This window comes from Montipora capricornis, chromosome 2 (genome assembly GCF_036669925.1).
Source record: "Montipora capricornis isolate CH-2021 chromosome 2, ASM3666992v2, whole genome shotgun sequence".
Taxonomy (NCBI): domain Eukaryota; kingdom Metazoa; phylum Cnidaria; class Anthozoa; order Scleractinia; family Acroporidae; genus Montipora; species Montipora capricornis.
In genome coordinates, this window is record NC_090884.1 from 24,824,543 (window position 1) to 24,832,042 (window position 7,500).

Below are 7,500 nucleotides of genomic sequence, written 5' to 3' on the forward strand. Positions count from 1 at the left end.
AGCCACAGAGATTCATGATCTTCACAGCAATTTAGATCTTTTAACTGCTTGTATTTGCAATTTTCTTCCTGGATATAAGCACACATACCCCCATGATCAATTAGCTTTCTGGCCTTTCGCACCACAGCGAACCCGGGAATTTCTACGACGCCGTCTGACACAGAGTCTTTCAGCCATGTTTCTGTAATAAACGCCAGGTTGGTGTTATGGCCAAGAATAAACTCGCTGACTTCGTCCATTTTAGGAGCCAGAGACATGACATTTGCCAACATAATTTTGGGTACTTTTGGCGCCCATGCAGAATTAGTGATTCGAGTAGTATTGGTACTATCGATCACTATGCGATTGTTTGTTCTACTCCTGAAAGAGGTGTCATCATGAATATTTAATGACAGCAAGGTGTATTATGCAAATCAACTTCTTCCTGAAGTTCTGAGTTCTTGAAGCCATTTAACTGCGAAAGATGCTTACTCTTTTGAACTCTTCTACCCATACAGACCTCAATTGGCTTCTGTTTGCGTTGTCCTCCTCGATGACCCGGCGTGTTGGTTTCCGTTGCGAAATTCGCAACTCGGTCAGTTTGCGCCATAACTCAAGGCGAAGCGGCTTCTTGGCAATTGAAACTTGAAATTGCATTGAGCACAGCCCTTGTGTAATATAACGCCATTAAAGCTTGAAACGATGATTCTAATAAATTCTAGTCTGAGTTTTGGAGTTTTGGTTTTGGACTGTACAAAATGTTTAAGTACAGAATACTTCAACATTGCGGAGCTATCATTTGTGCGTGCTGCCTGTTAGGCAGATCTTTCAATTTACTGAAAGTGCCACTACGATGAAAATTTTGCATGTCCTTTTTGCTTTAGATTTTGAAAGTAGACGTACTAAATAGGTATCAAGCCAATTTTTATCTCAAAATTCCCACGGAAAGTATGATTATTGTAACGTAGTTTTTTCGGTTTTTTCGCTGTCCGCCATTACTCGAACGACAAATGACCGTGAGCGAGGAAAAGGGTGGGTCTAGCTGGGCTGACGTCATATGCGCAACGCTAAAATAAAGGCGGCTAATTTCCCATGCCGTCTATGAGATGTGAGAGATCGCTGAGTTGCTTTTTGCTGATATCATATACATTACTCGTTGATCGACTTGTTCGCTTTGTCAAACGCCCACGAAGCGATGTGCGTATGACGTCACGAGCCAAGTCTTGCGTGAAGACCGCTTACAAAATAATCGCAGGCTTCTCCAATGCCGTCCGAGTAATGGCGGACAGATTTTTAGCGGTTTTTGGCTGGCTATTTCCCGACTTATCTCGCTTCTATCGTTCCAAATTTAAATGCATTGTATTATTTTGAACATATTGACTTAATTGACGTTGAAAAAATTCGAGAAGAAAACCAAACATTTTCGTCGTAGTGGCACTTGAACTCTTGGGAAATAACTCTGTGTCAAATATAGATTACTCGGAATCATACTAGCTTGTTACACACCAAATTATCTGAAAATTAAACAAATTGGAAGTGACTTACTGCTAGCAGTGGAGAGAGTGAGTGGGTTACTAATAAATAATTAATGAGAGTGGACGAATGTGTACTTGTTGAGGTATCCCTAAGTAAAAAGTCCTTGACCATATGGATATGGTGGTGGCGAGGGCGACCACTCTTAACTCGTTTTTTGAAAAAAAAAAAAAAACTATTTACCGTTCCATGAGATATCGGGAGAATGGCCTGATCATCGTAGGAGAGCTGTTCGTACCCTTAAGGATACGTCTGTCCGGTGGTCGGATAGTTATCCTTGTGAGTTTGGCGAGCACGTAGGCCTTGACGTCCCGATGAATGCTGTGGGCCTGCGTGACGCGTGTGCTGGGTGGTCAAGCCAAGGGATGATGGAATTCGTTGAGGGTGTTTTGACGGAAGACGTCGTAGTTCAATGGCGCATCCTCGGACTTTGGAAATGACTTTGCCTCGGTGCGTTTTGTACCCATAATTCTTGGGGCCACCTGAGCAGTATTCAGAGATTTAATCCCTGGCGTTGAGGTCGTCTTTGAAATCGCCAAAAGAGGCGCCTCGTGGTGGTTGCAAGGGTGGATCGTTGGGTCAATGGACGTAGACGACCGAGTGCGAGTCAAAATCACATTCGTCGAGATTATTAAGGTCTGGTAGGGGCAGAGCCGGGCGTGACAGGTGGTGAAGGCGGTGACCTCATCAAAAATAGCGGATTTGATGCAAATGAGCCTGGCCTGGAACCGCCATTTTGTTTTGGCGGCCAAAAATTATATGCAAATGATATGCAGATATGAGCGAGATTTACCACTCAAATTCGGGAAAGCTAGGTAAGTCAGGTCTATGAGCGAATTATGAAAATCTGTCTGTTGTAATGATATGATAACGGCTGTTAAAAGCACTTTATTTCTATTATTTAAGTAAGCAAATGCTCTAAACAAACTAATGAGTGAATTTTGCATAAATGAGGAATAAGCATTCCTTGGGCCTTGTTTCAATTTAGATGCGTTACCATGGTAACAGCCTTCAGAGCACATTAACTGTCAAAAAAGAAACCTTCATGGTTGCACTTATCAGTGACCGAGTTTGAGCTAACAGAAAAAAAACTGCTTAAATATCACAGAACTGGAAGTATAAGTGATTAACTTGAAACTGTGTTCAGTCACCTTAAGGATAACGGCTTTTGCCATTTGACTGAAAATCTTGTCTTGTCTTGTCTTGTTTACTAGAAAATGCAGTGGCGGTAGGGTTTTCCTTATATGTGTTCAGTTTGTAACTGAGTTGTATCTCTTGTCGTATTATTGGAATACCATCAGAGATGAGAACCATTCAGTTAAGAGAATAACAGTATTTCCCTTTATGAATTCCTTAAACGAAGTGCTCCAACTTTTGCTTTGTGAATAATGGCAACATAACTACAAGAAAGTACATCGCAAAGCAAGCCCTGTTTACGCGGCCTCGTAGCTTGAAGGGAGCTTTCTCTGGTCTATTGTTACGTTGAAGCCAGTTGTATTGAAAACGAACGCTGTAGATTGGACTCAGTCTGGTCTCTTGTCTTTCAGGCATGGGTCACAAAAAAGAATGTAGGAGAAAAGTTGGAGAGTATACCAAGCCCTTACACTGAGGTAAAAAACATTTTGGATGAGGTGGACTTTCGTGACTCATTTACGAGTTCTCGATGCCGTGGATGGTTAGTTTTACGACCTCAACAATATCTGCGGGCAAACATCTTATTTCCCGGCTGCAAATTTGATTGCAGACTCAATATTCGTGTGCTGGCAGGTATGTTAACTATAATCATGAATCTTTCTAATGCGCGTACATTACTGTCAAGCGTCGGCAGTATAGGAATGCAAAAAACTTAGTGTGGACATCAATAAAAGCGTTGTTTTTAAAGCCTTCGGCATTATCGATCCCTGCACCAAATGACAAGAAGTGTCAGATTGATACCTTTCTGGGAGGTGAAAAAGGCGGCGTTTTCCAAGCGATACTCGAAGATTAGAGAAACCAGAGACAGATTTTGGCAAGAAAGTCGAGTGAAATTGTTGGAGGCTGAGCAAATGCCTCGTCCTCTGTTATCGATAGGGAAAGCAGACTATCTTTCCAATTTTTCTGTTTCAGTGCTGATTAGGTTTTTCAAACCCTGGGTTACAACAGTTGATTCTCTCTCCCTTTATTTTAGAAACAATGCCGCTCGTGATATGGGGAACTTTTGGGTGCCCCAAAGAAGACACAAGAAACGCTTTGCTGAGTTATCTCTCCAAAGTGATTTTTCAGATGAAGATGAACTTTTGTTGGACTTCGTCTTCCAGATGAGAAATTTGTACCAGATGGATTTAAGCTGTCCTTTATGCGCTGTGTCAAAGCGGAGCTAAGTATCGTTTCCTCTTTTCTTCTCGGAAGACTTCTCAATTGGTTCTCTCTAAGGAGACTAACAGCCCAGTGGAATTGGCGGTCAAAAGGTGTTACGTTGCAACCACCTTCTTCTAACCTTTGATTTCCTTGGTTTATATCTAGAGTTTTCCATTGTAACCCTGCGCGCTTCATTATCTTTATAAATCTCCCCAGGGATGAGGGGTGGGGGCTTGGGTAAGGGTGAATGAATTCAAATTTGGCGGAATTTAAAAAAAGAGAGAGCAGTTGCCGTTCAAAAGACAAAATACGTAGACCTTTGTCATGGGAGACACTCTATAAAACCGCTTTTTCCCCTCAGGGGTTTTCCAGAGGGCCAATGAAACAAATGATGAAATTATAACACAACACTTTTCATAAGAGTCTCACTTGTCGGGAGGGAGACCAGTTGGCTAGTTCCACATATCGTAGCCGAGAAGTTGAACCGGGATACTACCCACTCTTCCGGCTACCCCACGCTTTTCCGGCTGTACAAACAGCAGACCCTAACACCGTTCGATGTCAGTGACAGTGGTATGTTCTTCCCCCTGCGCAAAAAGCCTACATCATTCAATGGCAATACCTTACAATACAGTTTATTAATTCTCCCCAAGAGGCTTTTCAGAATTCATTTACATCGAGTAAGGCCAAGCAAAACAACATCACATCTAAAATTAGAAGACCAAGTTGCAATTCTTGCTTAACTTATGTAAATTCGAATACATAGATATCTATCTAGTATAAGTTATCTTCAAATCCCCACTAATCTCCATGATTTGTTCACCACATTTCACTTTTCTAGCGCTGTCCTTGACACTGCGAAAATGATTGCGAGTTCCGCGTAGCACCCGAAGAGATCTTCAAGTTCTAAAAGATCGAAGGTAGAAGCCACGTTTTACTGCGGATAACCGACATTATTATACATTGGTGTCACCAAGCTCGAATTTTTGATTGGCTATAAGCACGCAGCTAATTCTTGCTTGCTCTGTTTTTCTCTTACGTCATACCTACAGACAATAGATTTTATATATGTAGAATTGACGTCATACCTACAGACAATAGAGGAAAGTATTGGTCCATTAATGTGGCCTGGGATGGATTCCGACCCCCGATTCGACTCCATATGAAGTTACTACGCTACTACCCTCCGAGAGATTCTCGTCCGGGTACGCCGGTTTCTCCTCTGTCCCCCCCCTCTTCGATTTCGACAAAAAAAGTTATCCCGACATACTACTGGCACTAACCTTGCGCTGGGTAAAAGCTTACAGCGCTAGCGTGAAGTAAGCGCCCTGGATTCTCTTCCTTTACTACAGAAACCATCGAAGAGCAAACCGCTTTCGTTTATAGATTGTTTCTGTCTAGTTTCAGCCGCGAATTCAAAATCTTTATGCATTTCATGGCAAAAGCTGACAAACGCATAATTTTCAAATGAGTTCATAGCTTAAGTAGCATTTGCGGTTGAATTTTTAAACCTTGAGTGCTTAATTACTTTCTTTCACCAACAAGTTTATAAAGTGGTTTTATTTTATTTTGCGGAAGGTCGTAACCGTGGTGATTAAAAACAATTTTAAGTGCCAATATCTTAACATATTTCACTTATTTAATACTTGTTTACGTATTGTAAATATTTTAAACGATCATGTTGTTTTGCTCAGTTTTCAATAAACGCAGATGGTACATTGCAGATATCAGTTGTCTACTTTTTAAAGATGGTATTTAAGAACAACCATTGACAAAAACGCTAGCCTGCGACGCTTCCCATACACTAAACAAGTCATGCGCAAGCTCAATGACGTCGGAAAAGATCTGAAATGACTGCTTCAAGATGGCGGACAGAGTAAAACTACTCATGATAGCCATTAATATTAACTATTCTCACTGCATAATTAATTAGCTCATTGCAAAACACGCTGTTTATTCCATCGCATTCCCCCGTTTTCGCCCGTGCTATAGCACCAGTAATGCTTCGCGCCATTTTGGAGCGTGGTCTTTTCATCCTGTACTCCACAAAGACAGTCGTCTTTTGCGACCCGCCCACCTCCCCTGGTGGCGGTTGACCAAGCTCCTATCTGCTCATATCCTCGTTGCATGCCTACTGCCTCGTCAGTCGCGGATTCTTCCCATAACGTAATCTTATGCGATGAGGTAATGAGTATGCAGTGAGGATATAGTACTAAACGCTCCGTGAGCGTAAACTGGGCTGCCTGTGGTACAGGTTACAGGGCACTGAGTTGGTTGGTATTGAAGGCGCTGAAACTGGATTCTCCCAGGAGTAACACCGGAAATATACAATCGAACAGAAAGAAAAAAAAAGCTTGGGAATGCAATAGGTACTTCTGGTAACTCCTACAATGGATGAAGCAGGCTAGGGAATCAAGCTCGAATGCAAAATATTTCTCATCATCCCCAGAGCGGTGCAGTCCGGAAACCTAACCCTAATTTTTTTGTTTCGTTAAAACGAAACGAGTCTATTTTGAGTTTAGGGGTGAACTATTTACACATTGAGTTTGAGTGGCCAATCAAAACAGTTTGTAAGTGAAAATCTGAACATCTATGAGATGCAAAAACAAACTTACGAACACGTGAACCTGAATTGTCGCAAATCATAATGCTGACAAACACAAAAGCGAAGGAGATGGTTAATAACTATGAAGTTTTTTTACTATCTGAATGATTTTTGGGTTAGATTAAGGCGATATGTTGTTGAAAGTTCTTGGTGTTAATGAGTAATGTAAACAATCTTCGCACTAGTAAGTCGTAGCAATAAATTGGTTTTACCAGGTACCAGTTAAAGAAATATTGTTGGCTTCCCAAAGAACTATCTTTTACACTAGAATGACAAAAGAGATATTTTTCTGACGTTAAAAACTATGGCTACCTATTACCATTTGCCAGAAAGAACGTGACTAAAAATTCCAATAATAACACCAAAGTTAGTAAAATATTTAGAAATACAGATCACTTCTCGACGGTCGATCGAAAGATGCAATTGTTGTCGAAGTCCATTATTCGTCGCTTTGAAGAATCCAGATGTTTATATTTCAACCGCCTGTCTTGTTTTATCGAATTTACGTTCCCTTCTTGAGCTCCAGGGGTATATTTTGTTTAAAGATCCGCTAAAATCCTATTCGCGTTACAATCGACTTCGACGCCATTACAGGTTAATTAAATATTCTACTGTGTCCACCGTATAAAATCTACTCATTTCTACTACCCCCTGATACCTACCAAAGATACACGCACAGAAGACTCTAGGGCAAAGACAATACTTAGCAGGGGAGTGGCAGGCTTCCATTTTCCGACTGGATTGCCATATATGGCAACCAGTAATAACCTTCCTTGTGCTTTTGCAAACTTTACACCCGTTCCCCACATGCGTGAGATAAGAGCAGCTCCAGGAAAAAAAAATTTTCTTCTTGCGCTTATTCCTAAATTTGATTCCCGTTGTTTTCACACTCTTTCCCAAAATTTTTTATGGTCTTTTTGTGCTTATCTCAGAAGTAGACCTGACTTTGAACCTCAGACCTGTAGTCCTTTAAGTGCCAAGATTTCAATATTTTGTTCATACAAAGCGTGCGCAGGAGCATTGACATCGGGAAAGATCTGAAATGA

The 7,500-nt window shown here is 41.2% G+C and overlaps 1 protein-coding gene and 1 pseudogene across 1 annotated transcript in view; one reads left to right on the forward strand and one right to left on the reverse strand.

The window, feature by feature from the left end:
- Positions 1–257, reverse strand: part of LOC138038502 (uncharacterized) — an 880-nt pseudogene extending 623 nt beyond the window's left edge.
- LOC138039155 (uncharacterized) overlaps positions 1–7,500 on the forward strand; it is a 109,610-nt gene that overhangs the window by 65,400 nt on the left and 36,710 nt on the right.